A 25,298-nucleotide genomic window follows, 5' to 3' on the forward strand; every position below is an offset into this window, starting at 1 on the left:
TTGCAAAAATTCAAACATATTTGCTTTGTTTTTGGGCTTGTGGTTCTCCATTTTGAGTTTGATGATGTTCCACAGGTTTTCAATTGGATTTAGATCTGGTGATTGAGCAGTCTAAGGCAAGGTTCGAATGTTCTGGTTCTCCATTCAGGCTTTAACTGACCTTGCCATGTGACAAGGGGCATTGTCTTGTTGGAAATTCCAGTCATTCGAGGCAGGAAAAAGTTTATCAGCTGATGGAAGAAGACTTTTTTCAAGAGTAGCCCTGTACGTGATCTGGTTCATTTGCCCTTCACACAATTGCATTTGCCCTGTTCCACCCATACTGAAACAACCCCAGATCATCACCAATCCACCCCCATGTTTTACTGTAGGGGCAAGACAGTCTGCTTTGTAGGCTTCTCCAAGCTTCCTCCTAACCAGTAAGTTGGCTGGAGTGGGCATCAACTCAAAATTGGATTAATCACTGAAGAGAACCTTAGCCCAATCATCAACCATCCAATCCTTGTGATCCCTAGCAAAGAGTATCCAGGCCTTCCTCTGCCTTTTCTTGATGAAGGGCTTCTTCCGTGCCCTGTGTGACTTCAGACTAGCTTCAAGAAGTCAGTTTTCAACTGTCCTTGCTGAACAAGTCACATTTCTCGACAGTGCCCACTCATTTTTTAAGGTCCCTGGAGGTCTGACGAAGATTCCTGACACAGGAACGGATGAGTGCACGGTCCTCTAGTGGGGTAGAAAGATGTTTCCTGCCTCGACCTGCTAGCAATTTGGTAGTACCATGTTCGGCTTGCTTTTTCTTGGTGTAATGAACGACTGTCTTGGAGATCTTCAGTTTGTTCGCTACCTGTCTCTCACTCATGCCAATTTCCAGCAGTGCCAAGATGGCTGCCTTTGTGGCTGCACATAATTCTTTTGTTTTCAGGCACTATGTGAGAGCTGACAACTTCATTGCATTCTTCAGGTAATATACCTTAATGGTATCAGGCATTAAAATCAACAAGAAATTGAAGAAAACAAGGGTGGTCTAATAATTTTTTCCATGACTGTATTGTTTTTAATGTTTATTTCATATTTTCTGCATTACTTAACTTATAATTCAGTCCTTTGAGTCATTCTCTTTGTTTATGTCTAGAAGGTAGAAGCAGAGCTAGCTGGAAGCTAAAAACTATTATGGGAAGACAAAAAAAGAAAAGCAGTGTTGCAGCAATGGACAATATGAGAAAAATAAAAGTATGAACCTGAAAATGAGCTCCCATCTAGGCAGGCAGGGATGAGCTTGGAATAGGAAGCAAGAGCAGTGCAGATAAAGGACATACACAGCACAGCACAGCAGAGAGGGAGGAGAGAGAGAGAGAGAGAGAGAGAGAGAGAGAGAGAGAGAGAGAGAGAGAGGATATACAGTCAGACACTAGTCAGAACAGCATCTCTGACTTACCACTGAATCCCTGTAATGCAGTAGAACTGAAGAACCGATGCACCAGAGGTAAGAATCAAAGGAATATGCAATGTCTCTTTCTGTCTTGTCCAGTTCTCTGCAATTGCAGACATGGGGCAGTGTGTGTGTGTGTGTGTGTGTGTGTGTGTGTGTGTGTGTGCGCCTGTGTGTGTGTGCGTGTGTGTGTGTGTGTGTGTGTGTGAGAGAGAGAGAGAGAGAGAGAGAGAGAGAAAGCAAAAGAGAGCAAAACAGAGGGAGTAATAGACCTTGTTACCTCAGACTGGAGGACAATGTTATATGGCTGGGATTTTGGTGCTGTTCTGTCCTTGTGTGCATGTTTTTGAGAGACCTTATTTTGTGCCTATGTTTGTAGAATATATATTTACATGAGTTGCTACAGTTTTCCTGCTATCAGATAGAGAACAATGTCTGACTGTGCCTGTTTGATCATAGCTTCAATACAATAGCTTCAGTGAACTGTGCCATTGCATCTTGACAGTGTACTCTAACGCTGCAGTCCTTCAGCCCACCCCACCCCCTTCACCCGACCTAACCCACACGCTCTATACTTCACTCTTTCCCTATCCCATCCTATCAGTTTCACTCACCATGATACAGTGAACAGGGTCATGGTTTACATCATAATATATGTATGGTGTACGATTGTAAATTCAACAACTAACCTTAACCCTAACAAAAAAAAAAGCTTAATCACAACACTGTTAGTAAGATGTTTTTTTCATAAGTCCAGGGGATTTAATTGCAGCTGAGCCTCATGTCTATACCAGCTACTAACAAGCCACAACATACAACATACACTGAATCCTTTTGGCTTGCCAACAACAAGAAAGGATGCAGCCCTGAACAGTCAAAGCAGTTGACTCAAAAATTTTAGAATTAAAAATCAGAATAACACCCTGGTTCTCACATGAGTTGTCAGCCTTGCTTATGGAAACGAACTACCTGGACATCTGCCAGTCACTCAGGTGATCCTTTACAGTGGCTATCATTCAGATAATTTAGAAAGAAATGTACTTCAGCTGTGAACAACTGTTATTGTATGATTTCTCAGTAGAATGAGATTTGTTCACACTGGACATCCATTCACAAAAGAGTACTCAGGACCCCTTCTTGTTGACAATGACTGTATGTGCAAGCCATTGAGTTCAACTCGAGAGGATAGATGGGATTTTAGTTCTTTAAAACTGTCTCCTCCAATTATTACTGAGTAATCAACGCATATACCCTATATGCGTTAATTACTCAGTGATATTTGGATTACTGTCTATCTCAATGGGCAAATTTCCTAATATTTGGAAATCAGCCCATGTTTCCTTTACATGAAGGTGATGATAGAGATTATTTTCTTTTTTGTGGATTTGTCAAAAGCTTTTGATACAATTGATCATCCTTTGTTGTTTTTTTTCCCAAAAATTTTGTAATATTTGTCAAATGTGTCATCATAAGCTGGGGATAGGTCATCCTCACCCTTTTTTATCAATAATGTCGTGTCTTCTTTGAATGGTTGTCAAGCCAATATTTATGTGGGTGACACTACTGAATGTTTTATTGCTGATTTTGTACAAGTAGCCATGGAGAACCTACAACATTCTTGAAATGTTCTCCAGAACTCTTATTAATCTGAAGTTGATAGTAAATGCAAGTAAAACAAAATTGTTTTTGTTAAGGTCCTAAAACATAGACTATTGTAATCTGCATATGTTTACTTTCAAGGGATCCCATATTGAAAGGGTTACAGAATACAAGTATCCTATCGTCGAATGACAAATATACATCTAAATACAAGAGTCTTGTTGGCAAATTACTCTGGAGGACAGCCCAAAAGCTGAGTAGATGAGCAAGACTGGAGTGGGACTGGAAGCCAGTAACATGGAGACTGTCAGGGGAGCCAGTGGAGCTAGGGAAACAGGAGGTTGATGAAACATCACCATCATATCAAGGAGGTTGCCTCAGCAAAACAGGATCAGTGAATCATTGCAGCACAGGAGCAGAACACTGCTGCAACTGAACAAGTGTTGACTGCGAGGCCTCTATGGCACTGGGCAGTGGTGAGGGCGAGGAGCTGGGCAGCAATGACAGCGAGGAGCTGCTTTTGATGCTGTGCCGTTGGTGTGCGTGATAGCTGATAATTATTCAGCTCATTTAACTGACCCCCTTCACGCAAGGGTTGGGCAAAACCTGCCTTCCACAAGTCAGGGATACTTTCTGTTACCACGGTCAAATTAAAAATAAAGGTAAGCATTCAACTAAAAATGGAGCTGCTAATAATAACAGCCTTGGCTCTGTGATCAGTGCCCTTGGACTTTTTTTGAATCAATAATAAAACAAAGAGCATTTAACACTTAAAGATTAGTAAAATGCTTCAATGACAAGATCTGAGTGCCAAGTTTGTCTGCACAGCAAGGTGCATCATGATTAGAGCTTGAGGGAGGAGAAAAAATATTACATTGATAATGCTGTGGTCTACAGGTTAAGATAATATCTGGGAGTTTGTTTTTTCTGCATTTTTTTGGATCGAGTGGAGGAAATTAGCTGTGTGAGATTGAATTCAAGATAAGAAAAGATAGGACTTTATTGATCCCACACCAAGGAAATTTAGTCGTTTTAGTTGCCAACAAGTTACAAAAAGCAAGCACAGTGGCAGGTCAAAATAAAAATATAGAAGGATACAAGATACAGGATAGGGAAAAAAAAACAAAACAATATGTATATGTACATTTGTACAGATTATAAAAAATAGTACATGCCAAAGAATCCTACTGCCATAAAAAAGTTTTGTTGCAAGTAGTTGTATGAGAAAACTAACTACTGACGTGACATGTATTGTATTGCACTTGAGACTTTGCACCTGGGACAATACTATTGCACCTGAGAGAATACCATCATAGCTGGATATCAAATCAAATAAATTATCTATCACACCTGCAGGCAATGTTTTGCAATTAAACACTCAAAGTTCAGTTCACACAGATCAACCTTTTTTTTCTGTTTTTTTCTAAATGAGCTGCAAAGGCTCCTAAGCTGTACTCTAATAAGTTACAAGTTAGCTGACTTGTTGGGGTAGAAAGGTTGCCGGCCGTTTACAAAATGCTATGAGTTTCACTTGGGTGGATAAACTTGGCTGTGGGCTCATAATCTTATCCTTTGTTAAAGAACTTTTGCTGGGATTTGGGGTGTTATTTTGGGTGTCTGGTGTTGCCACACACATACAAAGTGTGAAATAAGACCATCCATGCTTTTTTGAGTGACATACGGACAACTGAAAGCACCCTGCGTGCAGCTTCCAAACAAGCCGATTGAATTTGGTGCCTACTCTTACATATGAAGCAGGCACATTTGCATAATCCTACCCACCACCCCCCTCCCCATCTCCCCTCCCATCGACCCACCAGATACAGCGCTACCTTCTCACACATCTGCCATTTCGTTATCGAAAGCATCGTTTCACGAATCATGATGTCGAGGCGCCACATGCAGTGTTCTGTTGTTGGCTGTAAAGACGAGCACAAAATCGCTCCATCGCTACCAGCCGTAGAGGACGGACAAGCGCCGTGGATTGAAATCATTTTTGAAGGCAATGTCCCCGCTACAGTTGGCAAAAACCTGTTGGTGTGTGCTAACCACTTCAAGACTGACTGTTTCTCCAACCTCGGTCAATACGAGGCAGGATAAGCCGAGAGGCTTTTTCTAAAGGAGGGGTCACTTCCAACTTTGCTTGGAATACCTGCAGACGGGGGACATGTAAGTATACAAATAATTAGCTGTGTGTTTCTTTTGTAGATTAGTGCAAATTCTTGCGTGTTTTGCCATTGAGAATGATGTAAGGCTAACCGCTAGCCTCAAAACTATGACTTCATCCATCAAAGTTCAGCTAGCTGCTACCGTAGCTTTTGGTATGTCACACCACATTCCTGGTCTTGCAAATGATGTAATGCATGTTCAAGGGAGACGCCAACATTTACAAAAATTTAGCTAACTAACCAAATAGTGTTTTGCCATATGGCACAAGCTAATGCTAACCGTTAGCTTCTAGTTAGCAATCAGTATGGTCTCCAAATGCAAACCAGCAACCCAGTCGTTCAAGTGATACATATACAGACGCCCCGCCAGGTCTAAGCTACCGGAATTTGTGAAAATATTGTATTTGGAAATATTTTCTAAACTGGAATATGCTAGCATAGCCCAGTGCAAAACGAGTGTATGGTTGAGACTGCTACATCACAGTACAATTTACACTCCAAGCCAACCATTCTGTGCAATGAGTTTCTTCCCTTGGAGTTTATTTATGAGTTATCCTTTTTTACGCTGTATGTAGCTGTTGGCATGGCTATACATGTAAGATAAGAATGATGTCACCTCTCTCTTTTTATATAGGCCAATGCATCATTACAGTTACCTGCTGTTGATCAAGTGCAGCAGTGAGCTGTTGCAGCCTTTTGTGCTTGAATTTACACTGTAACAGTGCTGTCATGTTTTACTGCTAAGTATGCCCCGTTATCATAACGATATACTTTTGTTACAGCTGTCCAGGCTACGGGTTGTACTAATGTTGTAATGCACTGCATTAGGACAAGAATGCTGATAGAGGACAAGCCATCACATCATCAGGGGATCCTCTTTTCAAAGTGAGCTTTCCAAAGTTCAGGAAGGGAGAGTGCAGAGCCAAACCAGTGAAGACTGAGGCCACATTTGTAAGTGTTAACTTCTTTTTTCTCACTCAAAAAAAAAATATATATATATATTGTACATAACACAAAGTACTGCAACTCAGTACTTTCAACACAATAAATAAACCCAAAATATACACACTTAAATACCTGAGAAACTACAAAATTCAAAGTGCAAAATGTCATTAAATTCACAGTTGTTAAATAATCTAATTAATGATACTAGTAATTCACTTTGTGTGTGTGTATGTGTGTCTGTGTATTGCACAGGGTATATTATATCGACCCATCATCGTACAGAGCTGAGATTCTGAAGATAAACATCCTGCCGGACGTGTCTGACACACAGGCGCCAACGTGGAAGATGGTGCCTGTGTGCATGGCTGGCCGTCTGCTGCTCCTGCAATGTTTGGTGTTTTTACTGTTTTTAACCATCTGCACTATACAGATCAGGTCTCTGTTGGTGTATGATCACCAGTCCCTTTTGTTTCTCTGGGCAGAATGTCAGAGATCTAGCTGCGTTTAATCACGGTCGACAGAATACTTTGCCCCCACTCCTGGCGGCGATCCCACCTGTACCGAGCCTCGGCCCTACCTTCTCGCCGGAAGCGTCCCTGACATCACGGCAGACGCGGCGGTCAGTTGGTGAGGCTGAAACTCCGGCTGGCATGCCCTATGTCCATTTCCCAGACAGGACATGGATTATTCCCTCCTTTTGCTGTGTCCCGGCGTTTCCTGGATCCCATCAATGCCTGTCTGGTACCTGTCACTGGCTCATCTGAGAGACTCCGGCCCCGCTGCCTTTGCCCTCTTCGGCTCTCTCAGCACGGGGTAAACCACCAACTCCTGAGGACGCTGCCCCGGGCTCCCCTGTCCACAGGACCACAGGCCCCAGCTCCCGCCAGGATTGGCTTGGTGAACGCTAGATCCCTGGTGAACAAAACCTTCATTGTGAGGGATTTCTTCAGCTCCTGTGGCCTGGACTTCCTCTGTGTGACAGAGACTTGGATCGGTGCCGGTGAGTGCAGCACTCTGTTGGAACTTCTACCTACCGACTGTTCCTACTTTAACTCCCCGCGGACATCGGGTCGTGGAAGAGGAACAGCGGCGGTTTACAAAAACGACTTTAAATGTAAGCAGCGCACCGTCTCATCTTCTTTCTCCAGCTTTGAGGTCATTTTATTTGAGGTGGGTTGCTCCGACCTGGTGCTGTGCACCATCACCTGCCGACCCCTCAAATATAATAGGGACTTTGTGAATGACTTCTCTGGTCTTCTGGCTGAAATTATGCCTAAGTATGACCGTGTTCTCCTTCTCGGGGATTTTAATATTCACGTGTGTTGTCCTCATAAGCCTCTGGTGAAGGACTTTTTAAGCCTTATTGACTCTTTTAATTTGGTGCAGTGTGTGTCTGGTCCCACACATGAACATGGACACACATTAGACCTTGTCCTCTCTCATGGGTTATCTGTGTCTAACTTGGAGATCTGTGATGATGTCATTTCTGATCATATGCCTGTTTTGTTTGAATTTGCTTTCTCCTGTGCTGAGGTTAAACCTAGCGCTCCTGTTCAGAGACGTCGGAATCTTAACTCTTGTACTGCCGGTCAGTTCTCTGTGGCTTTTGATCAGCTTTGTGTCCATCCTGCCTCTGTTAACACGGAGGAGCTCAGCTCCTGGTTTCACTCCTCCTGCCGAACCATACTGGACTCTGCAGCTTCATTAAATATTCTGCAGCCCAAAGCTAAATCTGAGCCCTGGTTTAATGAAAGAACTCGTGAAGCTAGACAGGAGTGCCGCAAAGCTGAGCGCAAGTGGAAGACAGGCAAGCTGCAGGTTTCCTTCCAAAGACCGTTGGCACTGCTAGGTGAAGCCTTTTCTTGCACAACAGCACTTTGAAACAGTAATCCATTCCTTTATTACATAGCGGCTGGATTACTGTAATGCACTTTATTTTCAGCCAGTCAGCCAGTCCTCCCTCTCACGCCTCCAGCTGGTGCAAAACGCAGCTGCTCGCCTCTTAACTGGAGTGCGTAAGAGGGAGCACATAACTCCCATGCTGGCCTCCCTCCACTGGCTGCCTGTGCACTTTAAGACACTTTTATTTGTTTTTAAATCTTTAAATGGTCTCGCCCCACCTTACCTCTCTGAGCTCCTTCACCCCTACGCTCCTGCTCGGTGCCTCAGGTCAGCTGATCTGTTGCACCTGGAGGCACCAAGATCAAAACGGAAGCTCAGAGGGGACAGAGCCTTCTCTGTGGTGGCTCCTAAATTATGGAACAAGCTACCGTTGCACATTGGACAAGCCCCGTCACTGTCCATTTTTAAAACTCGTCTTAAACCCCACTTTCATTCCTTGGCTTTCAACCCTGTTTGAGACTCTGCTCTTGTTTTAGTGTTTTATGGTTTGCTTTTACTTATTGTTTTCAATTGTTTCAAAAAAAAAAAAAAAACATAAATAAAACAATTATTTTAGTGTTTATTCCTTTTTTACTTTACTTTATTTATTTTATTGTTTTTATATTGTTTTGCCAATTTATGTACAGAACCTTGTTTCAGCTATGGTTGTTTTTAAAGTGCTATATAAATAAAGTTGAGTTTGAGTTTGAGTTCACCGTATGAGCATCCAGACAAGGAGGAGGTCTTCGCCAGCTATGTGTCAAGATTCAATCAAAGGGGGGCAGTTTGAAGCCTCCGTATCTTCCCTGGGAAACTCCCGATGTATCTGAAGTACAACACATAATAGGATGACTACAAGTACCTTTTTCCCAAGGAAGCCCCAGCACAAGCTCACAAAACTCCTATAAACTAAATGCCTGTAACGACTGAGAAAATTGAACATTATGTTAGTCAACAGATTCTATAATGTCAACATCTGCATTCACATTTTTCTAATTTGGATTCAGTGAATCCTTCACTTGAACTGTATTTCTATGTATAAATATTCATGACTGTGGTCAATACCTTTTTATTGTATATCTGTAAAATATTTCATTTGAATAAATGTGTAATATACATTATTTGCTTAGGAAAAACTTGGCTATATGTTCATGAAAAAATATGATCTGAATTTGTGGCATTGGCTGACTATTATAGATAAACTCACTGCTCTGTCCCCCATAGCTGTAAAGGACCGTAGTCAGCCCTGTAAGTGTTGTATGCACTCTGCAGTGAGAGCACATTTTGGCAGACAGGTTCTAAACCTGGATGGTCGATGATGCATGGAGGCCTTTCATCCAGCTGCTGCAGCCGATGTGTACTGATACAAACAGATAAAAAAAATGAGGTGAATGGCCAGTAGTTCTGCTCAGCAGTGTCCTCTGAGTGCGGCTTATGTGGTTTGCGTGACGTGGTGAAATCAGTAGATGCAAGAAAATGGCCATACACTATTTTTGTGTTTTCGTTAGATGCCCATATAACTTCTTGGGGTATGAATTATGCTTTGTTTGGGTGGCAATCCTTGGTAGAGGCTTTCAGCTGAGTTTCTCCCAGGGGCGGCTGGCCGATAGAGGGCGCTAGGGTGCCGCCCCCTCTGTCTCACATCATGTAGAATCACACAGCCCTTCCTTTAATAAAATGTTTTTTAAAATGACTTTTACAAGTATATTCTATGTTTTAAAAAGGCAAAATGAATAATATAGTCTGAAGTGAGTTACTAAAATGTAAAATCTGCACTAAATAGTCAGATTAGAAATGTCCTACGTTGTCTACAGTTACTAATAGCTGACATATATCCGGCCACAGGGTGCACACATCTTTCCCCATTGACTCCCGTTATAACTTTGACATGCGCAGTTTGTTCCTCTTTGTAGTATCTGCTCTTCTCATTAGGACATTCTCCCCCCAGGGCTTTGAGATTCTTGTCGCTCGTAAATACCTTTAACCTAAAGGTTGAGAGGCCATGATTATATTAGGCCCTCTCCTGTTGTGCAGTATATGCTCTGCCATGACCATATTAGGTCTTTTTTAACCCTTCTGTGTTAGTTGTGTCAACACAACTCCCCTATATAATGCATGTCTGAGATGCTGTATGTGTGTGTTGATTCTATTGGCTGAAACCACCCAGATATGGCATGCTGTCTGAGATGCTGTACTTGTTTTAATAAACCTTTTATATATTTAAACAAGACAGTATCGGCGGAGAACTTCTTCATCATCTTCACTTCATTGCTGCATCATTGATACACAACATCTTCAATACAAGAAACATACAAGACAGGGGGTGCAGTCAGCCTGCGCCCCGCTCTCCCTCTGATCGCTATACACACCACCGGCCATGGGGTGGCAGCAGAGAGCGAGCGGTTTGTTCACCCGCGAGCTTGTAATTAAAACTGCCAAGCGAGTGACGTTGAGTGCAGAGTGTCAGAGTAATTAGCAAACAAGATTATTAGCTAGTCGAAAAAGGAGAAACTGAAGAGAGAAAATTCAGTGAAGTCACTGAAAACGATGCCGTTCGAGAGGAGAAACTAAGAGTGAAGGAGCTCGGACCTGACTGGCCGGACGTCTTAATTAGACAGCAGTCCGAAGACAGAGGGAGGAGATATACTCGCTCTTTTACACGGAGCTGGTATGAGAAGACGTCTTGGCTAACTGGATGCAGTGAGGCAGGTGCTTTATTTTGCTTCCCTTGCCTGCTATTCCAAACCAAGGGAACCAATCAAGCGTGATCAAGCATTTTTGGCTTAAAACCTAATGGTTTCAGTTATTTTTTTTAGACAAAGTGACAACTTTTGTTGCTTTGATAGTCTTAAATATGAGGATTTGCTGTGTTTTCATTATCATTTAAGGTTGTTAATATAAAAGCACTTTGGGCTTTAAGCCTGATGGTTTGATTGTTTTTTTAAAACAAAACGTCCAGTGAAGAAGCACTTGGTACTCTTGGAAGCTGTGAAAATGAATTGTTTCTCTTTTTACTTTTGAAGTAAAAAATATATTTATACATTCTTGGTTTGTTTAATGATGGAAAAGGAGATTTTAAGGGTTTGTGTGTACCAATTATATCTTATCTGGAGCAAAACATATCAAACACTGGGGAGATAAATTCAAATTCACTAACTGGTAACATTCACCTGCATTTAACTTTCTATTTGTAAACATAATATACATTAATTCTTGTGGTCCGGCGTTGCCAACTCCGCTTTTTGGTTTTGGTAAATTAAGTGCACCCCCCAAGACAAAAATTCACCAGCCGCCACTGGCTTCTCTCTGTCATTCTGGTATGCTACAGGTTAGGATTGGTGCTTCCTAGCGTGAACATTGACTATCTGAACTGCAGGCATCTCACGCTGCTCCCTGTACACTGTAGGCATCGCTTGTATTTAAGAGAAAAAAATAGAAAGACGTTTTTTGACTAACCATTCAGAAACGTCCTGCTGAATTCTCTGAGTCTGAGGTTCTATAGGAGCCTCTCCTCCTTCAGGATCCGATTCAGGTTTGAACATGTATGGTTTCTTGTGATTATCATTGGCTTTGAGATATTGTGTGTTTGGATTTGTTAATAAAACACAAATATTCATAGCTGCATCTGAATCAGCAGTTGCTCTAGGCATGCCAACATAAGAATTTTTTTCCCTCAGGGTGGCAGAGTCATGACACACCCTACACTGCCTCTGATAGTTCTCATTAACTTGAGTGGAGTTAGAGTCTATTTTGCACTTGCGCTTTGGATAAAAGTGTCTGCCAAACGATTAATTGTAATTGTAATTGTAACCTAGACAGTCATCATTCACCAACTATCAGTCCATATCCCATCTGGATACTGGAAAAGATCAATTCAGGGCAACTCACATAGAACATACCACAGTACTGAAACTGGGTGTGGGGGTGGACAAGCCTCTGCCTAAGAGTGTAACTGAGCTTGAATTGCACAGGGATGTCGTCTTGAAAGTTTTTCAGATAGTCCTGGGGCCCGTTTCACAAAGCAGGTTTAGTGAAAACTCCGAGTTTGTTAAGCCTGAAATGAAGGAAACTCTGAGTTTTCCGTTTCACAAAGGGAGGTAACTCAAACCAGAGAAAGAGGGGTAACTCTAGCCTGTTTCACAGAGAGGGGTAACTTAAGCTCTCGTTCAGTTACCATAGTAACAGACTCTATGAACCTAACCTGGTCGGGACCAGGTTTTTCTCAATGAACCTCGAGTTTCTCTCTGTCTCCGCCCTCTCCGCACACGGTATTTGATTTCCTCATTCATTCGTCAGCAGGCGAGTTTTGGGATAACATAGTTCTGCCGTCTGTTATTTAAAAAAATCAGTCAGTAGGCACTTTTTTTCACTAACATGGCATGTCCTTTTGACAACGATCCCGTGGATGAAGGTGCAGCATTACTGCGCAGGGAATTAAATATTCGTCGGGAGATGGTTATCAGACCGCGCATAGATGTTCTGGCATTTCCAGACAATTATGTTTTTGAACGGTACCGTTTCACATCACAGTCCATCATCTACATACATAACCTAATCCGTCTTTACATTTGCAACATTACCAGCCAGAGTCATGCTCTCACATCCCAGCAGATATTGTGTGTTGCGCTGCGTTTCTTTGCGCAGCATTATGTTGGTGATAAAACAACTGCACAGTCAAACAGCCACTTAATATTTACTTTATAATGTAACACATGATCAAAATGAGGTACCCCCATTAAATTATGCCGTGTCTTACCTGTTTGAACAATGTTTTTATGTTTCATCTTGAGCTGCTACCAAGTGCACTTCTCCCCCGCGGGATTGCACCTACATGAAATAAATTAATGAGCTACCATTCAAGCAGTTTTCCCCTGTAATATTATTGTGATTGCAAAGGACTACATTTAAACTTACGCATTGACCCGAGCAGCAATGTTCCCCCACGCCGCCTCCCTCTCTTTTGCAGCTGCAGCGGTGTTACACTTTTTTCTAAAAACATGCTCAAATTCGTCGTATGAGCGCATTAAGAGTTCGAGTTCCAGTGGGGTAAAAAACGCAGCCCTCCTCTTCCCCGTCGCCATGGTGACTCGTCGAATCGGGGCTCCATTGATGTTGGCTTTTTATAGTCGTGGTGCACGCGCTTAACCCTGAGTTAACCTACTCTGAGTTGACTGAACTAACTCAAATCACCTGTTCTGAAACCGGAAACTCGGAGTTTCCTATCTCAGGCTAGATCAACTCAAGGTTCAGGATTAGACTCGGAGTTTGTTGAACCTCCTTTGTGAAACGGGCCCCTGCAGTGTAAATGATGTCAATATTGTTCTGTTTATGGTCTTTTTCTACTGATTTCTGTTCTGTGTCTTTTCATGGTCTTGATGAAGTGTAGGGCTCTGACAACCCCAAGCTTATGCCCCAGTGGGTGGTGAGAATCAAAGAGCAAATATTGATCTGTGTCTGGGTTTTCTGTATACTTTGATGATGAGTCTGATGATGAGCATTGCACAATCCAAAGGTCAGACTTTTTCCTTTAACACCTTCACATAATAATAATAATAATAATAATAATAATAATAATAATAATAATAATAATAATACAGTGCTTTTCAGGACACTAAAAGATGCTTCACAAAAATAAATAAAAATAAAAAGTTGATCTTGGTGTCCATTGCATTGATGTGATCTGTGAAAGCTTCCACCTCCTGTGTTCTAATGCACATGTACCTAGAGATTGGCCACTATTGGAGAAACCAATGACCCCATGGCACAGCCATGTTTCTGTCTGTAGAAGCCCAGTTTGCACTGGAAATAGGTGGTTGTCATGCAAGGGTCTAGCAGGGTCCATATGTGATCTGGAGTGACCTTGGTTCTGTCTTGTAGAAGCCATCTCCTTACAGTCTTTACTGCTACCAGGACGGGAAGGCATGTGAAGAGTGAAGGTGACATTGTAAAATGCCATGGTTTCATCTGAGTACTGTTTTATATTTCCCACCTTGTTAGCAAAATCCTGGGAGTTTTTGATGTGATGTGGAGTGTTGCCAAACAGAGGCACTAGGATGTTGGCTAGATGTTTGGTAATAATGCAGGTAACTGAGTTGATGCTGTTGCTGATGGGTCTGAGCAAGTCTTCGTCCTTGTATATCTTGGGGAGTCCATATATGCAAGGGGTGGCTTCCCTAGGGTACAGGCAGTTGATTATTTTTTGGATTTTGCCTCAGTGTCGCCTCAGTAGACTGGTCACCTTGGCAAGAGTCAGCTGTGTTTATAATAATAATAATAATAATAATAATAATAACAATAATGATAATATAATTCTCATTATTATTACTGTCATAATGAATCATAATAATAATAATACATTATTCTTGTATTGCGCTTTTCAGGACACTCAAATATGATTCACAAAGATAAGTAAACATAAGTAGTGTGCTTAGCTGACCAGATACTGGGGATGGTGACCTGTCTGTGAGTTAACAAACTTGTTATCAGAGCCTCTGTGGACATATCTGGGTCACAGAAGAAGTCCGAGGTGGAGATACATGATGGAGTGGAGTAGTTGATGAGTTGGAGAAGTTGTGAGGTGGAGTACTTGCAAGTGCAATGCTAGTTGGTGGGAATGAGCATAGAGACTGGAGAAGTTTGCTGGCAGCCACGGGCTAGCTGACCAAAGCGTCAAGCACAACAAGCTGATCCAGTGCATGCCATGTGAGGACTGAGGAATGAAGATGAACAGCTTGAAGATTTGTTCATTTGGAAGATGTGAAGGCAGAAGACGTGGAGGTAGAGGAGGCAGCCAGGTGGCTGGTAGCGATAGCAGTTAACAACTTTCCTGCAGCCTGATGACTGTGGCGGCAGCTTGCAGGGAGCTAGCTAGCTGTCCAGGTAATCCAAAGAAGAGCTGACCAAGCCAGCGATAGGGTTTTCATGGCAGGATAGGCGGCAAGATGTCCAGGAGTTTGTTGCCAGCAGCAGTGGAAAAGCTGGTCAGATGAGGCCAGGAGGATCAAGCAGAAAGCAGTGGAGAGCTGTCATAGCAGTGATACAAAGCCGGTGTTTGAGGTGCGTCAAAAAGTAGGTAGTAGTTGTTTTTTTTTTGTTTTGTTTTTTTTTATCCTTTATTCTATATTCTGAACTCAAAGTTTCTCTGCAGTTTAGTGCTGTTTGTGACTGTTAGCACCACTGTGCATCCTTCTTTAATCAGTCAGCAAGATGATAATGTGAGAAAATAGGATGTATCCCAAAGAAGTAGTGGCAAACAAACAACACCAGCATCCTCTCACATCTGGGTCAATTAGACAGAGATGTTTTTTTTATTCTTCAGCCTTTTAAACTCCCTCTTTCCTCCATGATCATGTCTAATGTACGGTCTCTCTGGGACAAAATGGATATGCTCCATGCAAAGTCTCTGTCCCTTGTACCTTCCATGGGAATTTCCAACAGTTGCAGACTCAACAATGTCCTGCCTTCATTCCAACAATGTGTGGACATCCCAACAAGGAGGGGAAACACACTGGAATTATGCTATGGAAATATTACTGATGCGAATACCTCCCATGCCCAGCCACCGCTTGGTTTCTCTGACCACAATGTTGTCTTCCTGCTTCCACACTACAGAACTGAAGCATCACAAGCCCCAGACATACACCAGTGGACGGAGGACAGTATTGCGCAACTGCAGGGCTGCAGTCTGAATGAGAGGGTTCCTGTCATCACAGACTAAATAAATTCTGTATTTCCATGACAATCCCAGTTAAATATTTCAAGAAATACCCAAACTCAAAACCCTGGATTACTCAACATATCATGCACAGCCTCAGAGAAAAACAGAAAGCCATTCAACGGTAGGATTGGGTTTCACTCAAAATCATAACATGCCTAAACAAAAGCAAAATCTTCAAAAACCAAACTCAGGTATAAAAAAGAAACTGGAACTGGAATTCAGCACCATGAACACAAGACAAGCTTTTCAGAAAGTTAAAACACTCACTGGCCATGATCCACAACCCAGGTTAGCTGCAGTAACTGACCCCACTTCTTTTGCTGAAAACCTGAACACTTTTGACACCCGGTTTGACACCATGAATTGCTCAGAAGAATGCAAGCCGTTACTTTATACCATCCCCATCCCTGAGTCAATACACCCTTCTCCCTTCACTTTGAAGGATGTATGCCAGAGCTGCTGTAAACCAGACAAGGTCCCAGGGCCAGATGGTATCCAGGCGTGGGTGCTGAGGAAGTGTGCCATGGAGCTGTCTCCCATTATGCTCCCTCTCTTCTGGGAGTCCTACAGGACTGCCTCTGTGCCCACCCTAAGGAAAACATCCACTATCATACCGGTACCCAAGAAACCCTGCCCATCAGAACCAAACCACTACCACCCAGTTGCACTCACCCCAATAATCATGAAATTCCTGGAGAAGCTGGTTCTCAACATCATCCTTCCAACCGTCAAACCATGCATGGACCCAAACCACTTCGCCTACAAGGCCAAAAGGGGGACTGAGGATACAGTTTGTCCCCTCCATTCCCTCCTGCAACACCTTGAATCACCTGGTAACTTCACCAGACTCCTCCTCATTGACTTCAGCTCAGCTTTCAATATTGTCGAGTGCCATCAGATGATCAGGAAACTCCATCACATGAATGTTCCACCACTTCTCATCCACTGGGTACACAGCTTTCTTGGTGACAGAACACATCCCGTCAAAGTGGGCAGTACAACATCCCCATCCTCCATCACCAACACTGGAGCCCCACAAGGTTGTGTCCTGAGCCCTTTCCTGTTTACCCTCTACACCAATGACTGTGTCAGTCCCTCACCCATCATTACATAACTCGAACTTTGAACTACACACAATTGACATTCATAAATGCTGCCAACAAAGACTCTTTGCCATCCGCAAAATTAGAGAACTTTCCATTGCCCCCCCACCTTCTGCTGCTACTTTGCAAAAGTATTGTTCAAGCCATCCTCATCTACTGATCCCCCTGCTTCTTCAATATGCTGTCAACCATCTCCAAGAACAGACATACACATATCACACACAAGGCTGCCAAGATCATTGGCCTCCCAACCCCCAAGCTTCAAGACCTCAATCACACAGCCACTGCACAAAGAGCTCACACCATAGTACTTGACCCCAGTCACCCGCACAACACACACTTTGTGCTCCTCCCATCTGGTCAGCATTATAGGTCGCTGGCATGGAAGAAAGTGAAATTCAGCGGGAGTTTTGTCCCCTCTGCCATAACAGAACTGAACAGAGATCCAGACTGGAATGTGGGATTCACACGTGTATCTGTCAAATTTGATGTTTTCTGTCCAGTTTGATGTATGTATTTGTGTAAGCTGAGGTTGTGCGGAAGGAGGAAACCATTTTCCTTGAAGAGGGACAAATAAATCTAAATCTAAATATAATCTAATCTTTTCTCCATTGTATGGAAATTGCTCCGTCGTACCTGTAATGTTTGAAATTTGTATGTCTGTCATTCCTTGCCCTTTGTGTGCTGTGATTTGTGTCCTATCCACAAACTTGGAAACTTCCTCCAGGCCATCACGAGTTAGATGTGATGACAGTCCCTCCTGCAGCTGGTCAATCTTAACTTTAAGTGTGTCAATGGTGAAATGAATCTGTCACTCTCTCGTTGAGCAAGCCCTTTGGAGAATTCTGTCAGCTCTGTGGCATTTCTTAGTGGAATCCAGGAGTAAACTGTTGGGAATAATCGTGTCTTGCCTGTAGCAAGTTGAAATGCAGATGGGGTTTCTGTAATCTGCAAGTTTTTAGGATGTCCTTTCATATTCCTGTACCAGTTGAAGACTTAGACTTTATTGATCCAAATTTTGGAAATTCTTTTGTTGCAGCAGCAGGTTAAACAATGCACATAAACATAGAATAAACATAGAGTAGCAGCAATTCTAAATATATATCTAAGTATATAAACAAATATTAACAACAGAAACTATGTAACAAAAAAGTGATAAATAAGCAATAAACAGTATTGTGCAATATTGCAGTAGTGAAAATAATATGTAAACATTGAAATATTGGGGTTTGTGAGTGTAGAAGCCATTTTATAATGGTCTTTATTAGTTCAGTTTTACAGTGAATTTGAGTTTCATTTAATTTAAGTAGGCAGTAAATTATGAATTGTATTATGAATATTAAGGAACGAAAACTATTTTTCTCTTAATTTGAATTTATCTTAGTAATACTTGGTTATGGGTGGAGTATCTAATATATATGGCCAGGCGCACAGGTGGTATGGTTAGTCCTTTTGTTCTATGAAGGTGAAGAAGAGCATCACGGCAAATGTTTTTTGACCATTTAATTTTTGATCATGAGTTATGCCTTTGGACTTTTTGTTGTCATGGATTCACATTAATAATGGAAATTGTGGAACAAATGTGAAAATAAAGGAACACTAAGAACGGATCCGTGAGTACTAAAGTTGGTTTCATATTGTGGACTGTGGATACGCGTCAAAATTAGTGGCAATTTTATCTTCTGGGAAAGTTGTCACTACAGTGAGGTTGGTAGAGATTAGAAATCAGAATCAGAAATCAGAAAAAGCTTTATTGCCAAGTACGCTTTTACACATACGAGGAATTTGTTGTGGTGAAATTGGTGCATGGCACATCTACTAAAATAAGAGCACAAAATATAACAATTAAAATATATATACACAGGTCTGTTTTTTGTTGTTTGCTATTTTCCGGAAACACAGTCTGTTTTTCAGAAAGAAGTACAAGTTGAGCGTTAATGTAACGCCTTCTCTGCAGACCGAATGACACGCTGCAGTCTGCCCTTGTCCTTGGCGGTGGCAGCAGCGTACCAGACAGTGATGGAGGAGGTGAGGATGGACTCAATGATGGCTGTGTAGAAGTGCACCATCATTGTCTTTGGCAGGCTGAATTTCTTCAGCTGCCGTAGGAAGTACATCCTCTGCTGTGCTTTCCTGATGAGGGAGCTGATGTTCGGCTCCCACTTGAGGTCCTGGGAGATGATAGTTCCCAGGAAGCAGAAAGACTCCACAGTGTCAATAGTGGAGTCACAGAGGGTGATGGGGGCAGGTGAGGCTGAGTTCTTCCTGTCGTCCACAACCATCTCCACTGTCTTTAGAGCATTGAGCTCCAGGTTGTTCTGGTTGCACCAGGTCACCAGATGGTCAACCTCCAACCTGTAGACGGACTCGTCGCCATCAGAGATGAGTCAGATGAGGGTGGTGTCGTCCGCAAACTTCAGGAGCTTGACAGACTGGTGACTGGAGGTGCAGCTGTTTGTGTACAGGGAGAAGAGCAGAGGAGAAAGAATGCAGCCCTGGGGGGATCCGGTGCTGATGGTCTTAGCGTCGCAGAAGTGTTTCCCCAGCTTCACACACTGTTTCCTGTCAGACAGGAAGTCTGTAATCCACCTGGGTGATTCTCTGAATTCGGTGCACATTGGTGTCTCTGGTTACTGAAAAATATACCACAAAAAACTGCGTTTCTGAGCATTGCATCTGATGAAGGACTGTTTGAACCTCTGAGAAAATATGTTTTCCCACCTTAGGCATGAAATCTAAAAAATTATTAGGAATTTCTTTGTCACTTAGGTTGTTTTAAATTCAACCCCGTAACGGGACAATTTGATCCCTGTATAAGTATAATTCCAAAACATTTTCAAAGTTATTCTTCTAGTATCTTGGTAATCACCTGTCCCTTTTGTAAAATAACTTATTGTAAGTATATTTTATTTGATTCTAAATAATAATAATTTGACTGTCAAGGAAGATATTGTAACTTTATGTACAAGCGGTCTTCATAAATCATGAAAATATACTTAAAAATGAACATTAGATTAGGCTTTCGTATATTTTCTACTTGTCCTCTAAACTTTGCATACAGTTCAATAAACACTTATCTAATATTTGTTATTATTATCAAAAAATGTATGATATTGTATCAAGTAACAGGGTTGAACACACTGTAACAGGGTTGAACACACTGTAACAGGGCTGAATGAATGACAACATTTAATCAAATTGAAATTGATTTTAATTCATTAAAACAAACAAGAGGAAAAAAAACAAATCATTGGGTACGTAATATTTAACATTGTTTAAAAATAACATCACATTTAGAACGGATCTGTCCTATGAGAAGAAAAAATGAAGAACGACAGCACAGGCTGAATGCTGCATACAAAATCTCACTGGAATCTGTTTAACAATGCAACAATTAACATGACAACACAGTTACACTCTTGACTATAAACGTTAACATTAAAATAATTTCATATGTTCTTCACAGGCTTTAATAGAACGAATCTGTCATCTGCAGTATTAACAGTAAAAAAAAGTACATTGCTGTCTGCTCTAAAATCTGGAAATTGAGCGTTCACTAAACTCTGTACAAATAAGTTTGATGAATGAATATGAATGTTTATGGTCTCTTGTTTTATCTGATCTGTTGTTCCTGCTGTTTATGGTTCTTTCATCATTTATTCAAACAGTCTTGCCCAGATCTCTTTCTCAATTTGCATGTGACGTGAATCACGTCCTGTCACGGGCTGAGGAGGCGGGATGAGCTCAAGCACATCATCAAATTGATACCACAGTACATCCTCTTGTAGAGGCCAAAAGAACCTGTTTTTGGTTAATCCGGCATGGTGCATGCATTTCACTTGAACGTCAGTTTCATCTGTGGCAAGGATTATTCCTGGGTACAGTGCTTTATCATAAGTGAGCACACACCACTCCCGATTACCTCTGGGTCATCCCAATTGATTTGTTTCCGCCCTTGTTACACAGTAGCTGGTGACACAGTGGCTGGGACTTTCCTGACAAAGCTGAAATGCTTTGTATTCCAGCATTCACATTCAAGCTTTCCATAGGTGGAGCACATGCAGCTGACATCTCGCAATGTTATCTCCCCTCGAGCAAGAGTGATGACCTGATGGATGCGCATGGTTCCTGGGACTGGTGGAATGGTGAATGGCATCCTTTGCAGTGCCTGCTCAACAGCTTCATCTTCGATAAAATACAATTTGATTGAAGTGTCTGTCTCGGAGAGGGCCTTGAAGAGCTCATAAGCATTGTTGATGTCCCAGCCACGGCTGATGAGGTTGTCTGCTGATCTTTTTAAGGCAGCACCAACACCATCTGGTGCTCCTTTGCCATGACTGGTCCCTCTCAGTCCTCTCTTGTCAAGCTCTGTACTGAAGAGAAAAAAGTTTCCTTTCTGCCTGTACTGCGTACAGGGCCCATCACTAAAAAAGTGAACAACAGACACCTCTGGGTGTGTGGTTTGCAAATAGTCCAGTGCAGGTTTCAAATGTTCCCATATAGCAGCTGGACTCTTGTGCTTGGATGGTGAAATGGAGGTAAAGCAGGTTGGCTCTTGGTTTCCACCAACACAGATGACCCCTGTGTGAAGTGTGGCCTGTTGGTGGGATGATCCAAAGTGCACTGACTGAATTTCAGTGCTGTATTTACAAGAAAAGTTCTCAGAGAAGTCAATGTGGATCAGGCATTCATCACTGGCCATGCAGCTGCGCAGTCCACGGTAGTAGGCATACTGTTGCCTGATGTTGAAGAGATGCCTCTTAAATTTAGTGATGTGTGTGTGGAACCTCTCTGCAAGCTCCTCTTGACTGCTCTCAATGATTTGTTTTACTGTTATTTTTGTGACTGAGTTTTCTTCATCATTTAATTTTGCTTTGTCTTCTGTGGCCCACTGCATATAGGTCACCTTCTGTGCACCATTATATGAGCTTGAGAGAGGAACGATTCTGTTCATACAATCCTCGCATTCTCCATACATGCAGGCCTTGCTGCCAGTATCACAGCAGACAAGTTCTGTGAGGCTCTCTAAATCTGAAGTGCCAATAAGCTTAAGCTGACAAAGCTTGTCAGCCAGAAAGCCCAGGTTTTCATGTAACCTGCATTGGCATGTGTCGCGGTCTGAAAGGGAGGGGTGGACAACCCAGAAGGGTCGCATCCGGCAAAATGAGGCATAGGAAATGTGACTGGTGTTGTTTTCTGCCAGAAACTTCCTGTGAAGACTTTTCATCGTGTCTACAAGGAATCGTTTTTGTATTTTAATTTTCTTCTTTGTTATTGTTTGCTTTTTCCCCGTCGTCATCCGACTCACATCATCTCTTGTTAAGAATGTCTTCACCTTGCTCACAAGGGATTTATCAATGTACCTGTTGTAAGGTTGTCTGGTGGAGTTATTACTCAGGTTTTCATTCTTACACAAGGTCCTGCGTTTCTTTGAAAAGCCTAGTGCTTTCTCAGACCACCTCTGCAGCCTGTATTTCTTGACTATCTTCCCGACAACAACCTCAGCAACAGTTTTTTTCCCTTTTTCATTTCTGGCATTCTTGTACTTCCCCCTAATGTCATGAATTAGGGCTTCATGGTGCAGTAAAATTTTCCTCACCTTGCTGTTCACAGTACAATTCTTCAGCAACTGACGGATTTTGGACCTGGGAGAGTCTTTATTCTTGGCTGCTCGCTGGAGTCTTTTCTTGTATTTTTCTTTCTCATTCGTCTGATGTTTGAGTTTCCTTTTTAGTTCTTCTATTTCTTTGCGCAGTTTGTCTCTTGCTTTTCTGGATGCTTTCTTGCCCGCTGAATGACTAAGATGAAACCATACAATACATGGAAAGGGGACTGTTAGTTTTACAGATTAGTTTTTACATTAGTGGTGACATAGAATTTACATATGCACTAGGACACTACGGTGCAATAATTGACCACCATGGCTTTGTATGTGTGTGAGTGTGTGCGTGCGTGTATGTGTGGTCTGAATTCACTATTAAAAACAGTAAACCATGGCTCCCTTCCTACAATTCTGCATTTCTTAGGAGCTACTAGAAAATCAGATTGATCATGTATAAAGCTGTGTATATAGCAGTGTTTTTAAACAAGCTATCATAATTAAAACCAGACACTATTTCTAACCACATATTTCCCTCACCGTGAGGACCCTGGTCTGGCTCGTTCTGCGTCTTGAATCTCACTGTCAGGAGTATGTGGGGGGGGTTAGAGAGGTAGGCCCACTGTTTTCAATCTCAGCTTTCCTTTTCTGTCTTTCTTTAGCCTTCCGCCACTCCTTCCGCTTACGTCTTTGAGCTCTCTTACTCAGGTCATTGATTGATTTCTTTTTCCCTGCTTCTGAATCTCTTTTCCATCTCTCACCCATGAGTCCACATAAGCTAGGGTATGGAGCAACATATGGCATGAGGAAAACAAGAAATTAATATATTTTTCCAAGACAATTGTTTACTTTTTCCAAAACAATAGTAAATATCATTTATGCATGTAACAGTGTTGAAAGGTTGAGCTTGACGATGCCAATCTGACGATAAAAAAAATGAAATATAGGCAAGAAAGTATGCTAACACTTACCTCTCTTTACAGATTGAGTGGGAAAAGACTTGAGTGATGTCACTTCCTGGGTGCTGAGGAAGTTGGACTGAACCATTATTTTAAAAAAGGGGGGGATTGGTATGCTGTTACGGGGTTGAACAAAACTGGGGGACATGCTTAAATAGTGCTATTTTATAAATAATTCATGTATTTTTCTTATATGTCTTTGATTTAGGTTAAAGTAGACAGGAAAATGATTATATTAGCAGGAAAATCTTGAGATTACTGGCTCTTTTTATTTGTTTTGTATTCAGTGAAACAATAACTTTGTTCAGTGGGGACATGCCCATTTGGCTGACCTCTACGCCTCAGCAACCCATAACATTTTTCAAAACATAATTTTTAAAATATGTTAGTGTGTTATAATGCAAAGACACATGAATCTTTCCATTTCTTGATTTAAAATGCATTTCGTGGTTTACTTTATATGAAAATCTTTGAGGTAAACATGTGGGACACAAAGGGCACCGAATTCAGAGAATCACCCACCTGCAGGTGGAGTCAGGCACGCTCAGCTGGGAGAGCTTCTCCTGAAGCAGAGTTGGGATGATGGTGTTGAAGGCAGAGCTGAAACAAACAGGATCCTAGCGTAGGTTCCTGCGGAGTCCAGGTGCTAGAGGATGAAGTGGAGGGCCAAGTTGACTGCATCGTCTACAGACCTGTTGGCTCTGTAGGCAAACTGCAGGGGGTCCAGGAGAGGGTCAGTGATGTCTCTGAGGTGTGAGAGCACAAGGCGCTCAAAGGACTTCATGACCACAGAGGTCAGGGCAATGGGTCTGAAGTCATTAAGTCCTGTGGTCCTTGGGTTCTTGGGAACAGGGATGATGGTTGAAGTTACTGTTGTATAGTGTGATAGCTCGTGGCAGGATTGATTTCCTAAAGAGGTCCTAGTGACAGCGGAGCTGGAGCAGTATATTGGAGAAGGAGCTCCACTGTCTGTACACGAGGTGGTGAAGAGGATGTTCAGGGTTATCCATGAGGGATAACAGTCTGTCCAGTGTCCTCACCACCACCTCCTCAAATGTGTGTAATTTGCATCCAATAATACAGCCGGCCTTCCTGATCAGTTTGTTCATTCTGTTGGTGTCTGATGCTGTTCCCCCAGCACACTGCAGCAAAGAAGAGTGCACTGGCAACACCAGACTGGTAGAAGATCTCCAACATCTTGCTGCACGTTAAATGATCTGAGCCTCTCCAGGAAATAGAGTCAGCTCATCCCCTTCTTGTAGACAGCATTGATGTTAGTTTTCCAGTTTGGTCTGTTCTCGAGGTGCACTCCGAGGTATTTGTAATTCTCCACCACTGTGACATTCTCCAACCAGAATACACAGTGGTTTTGTGGTCATCCTGTTCCTTCTGAAATCAATCACCATCTTCTTGGTCTTTGCCACGTTAAGCAGCAGGTGATTTCTACCAGACCATTCCACTAAATTGTCCACTACTGCTCTGTATTCCTCCTTTCGTCCATCCTTCGTCATACTGGACATCTGAGGGGTACATGGTGAAGAGAAAAGGAGACAAAACAGTACCCTGTGGCGCTCCTGTAATACTTTCCATACTTTCCACAGAACATTGGCGAGTCGAACAAACTGTGGTCTGCCTTTCAGGTAGTCAGTAATCCAGGAGATTGTGGGCACGTCGAGTCCCATCACTCACACAGTTGAAGAGTGTTCATCCAAAAGTGCATTGCTATATGTCTGTGAAGATTCTCATTCATCCAGCCTTTGGAAAGCACTTAGAAGTACCATGACCTGAGTGAAGTAAACATAAGAGGAGTTATACATAAAAACCTTTAAAAAAAATTAACACCATGACTGCGATAGTACAAGAGAAAAGAATTAAGTGTGGACTCCTTAACATCAGATCTC

At 42.2% G+C, this 25,298-nt stretch overlaps 1 protein-coding gene across 2 annotated transcripts in view; it reads left to right on the forward strand.

Annotated features, from left to right (window-relative positions):
• The first annotated feature begins 1,315 nt into the window (after positions 1–1,315).
• The window catches only part of LOC143319931 (glycine receptor subunit beta-like), a 143,592-nt gene continuing 119,609 nt past the window's right edge, over positions 1,316–25,298 (forward strand). The window contains exon 1 of one of the 2 annotated variants that reach the window (XM_076729214.1): positions 1,316–1,480. The gene's annotated coding sequence lies outside the window, so the exon portion shown is untranslated. The remainder of the gene's footprint in view (positions 1,481–25,298) is intronic. The other variant, XM_076729215.1, reaches the window with a different exon arrangement.

Source organism: Chaetodon auriga, chromosome 4 (assembly GCF_051107435.1).
Source record: "Chaetodon auriga isolate fChaAug3 chromosome 4, fChaAug3.hap1, whole genome shotgun sequence".
Lineage (NCBI taxonomy): Eukaryota > Metazoa > Chordata > Actinopteri > Chaetodontiformes > Chaetodontidae > Chaetodon > Chaetodon auriga.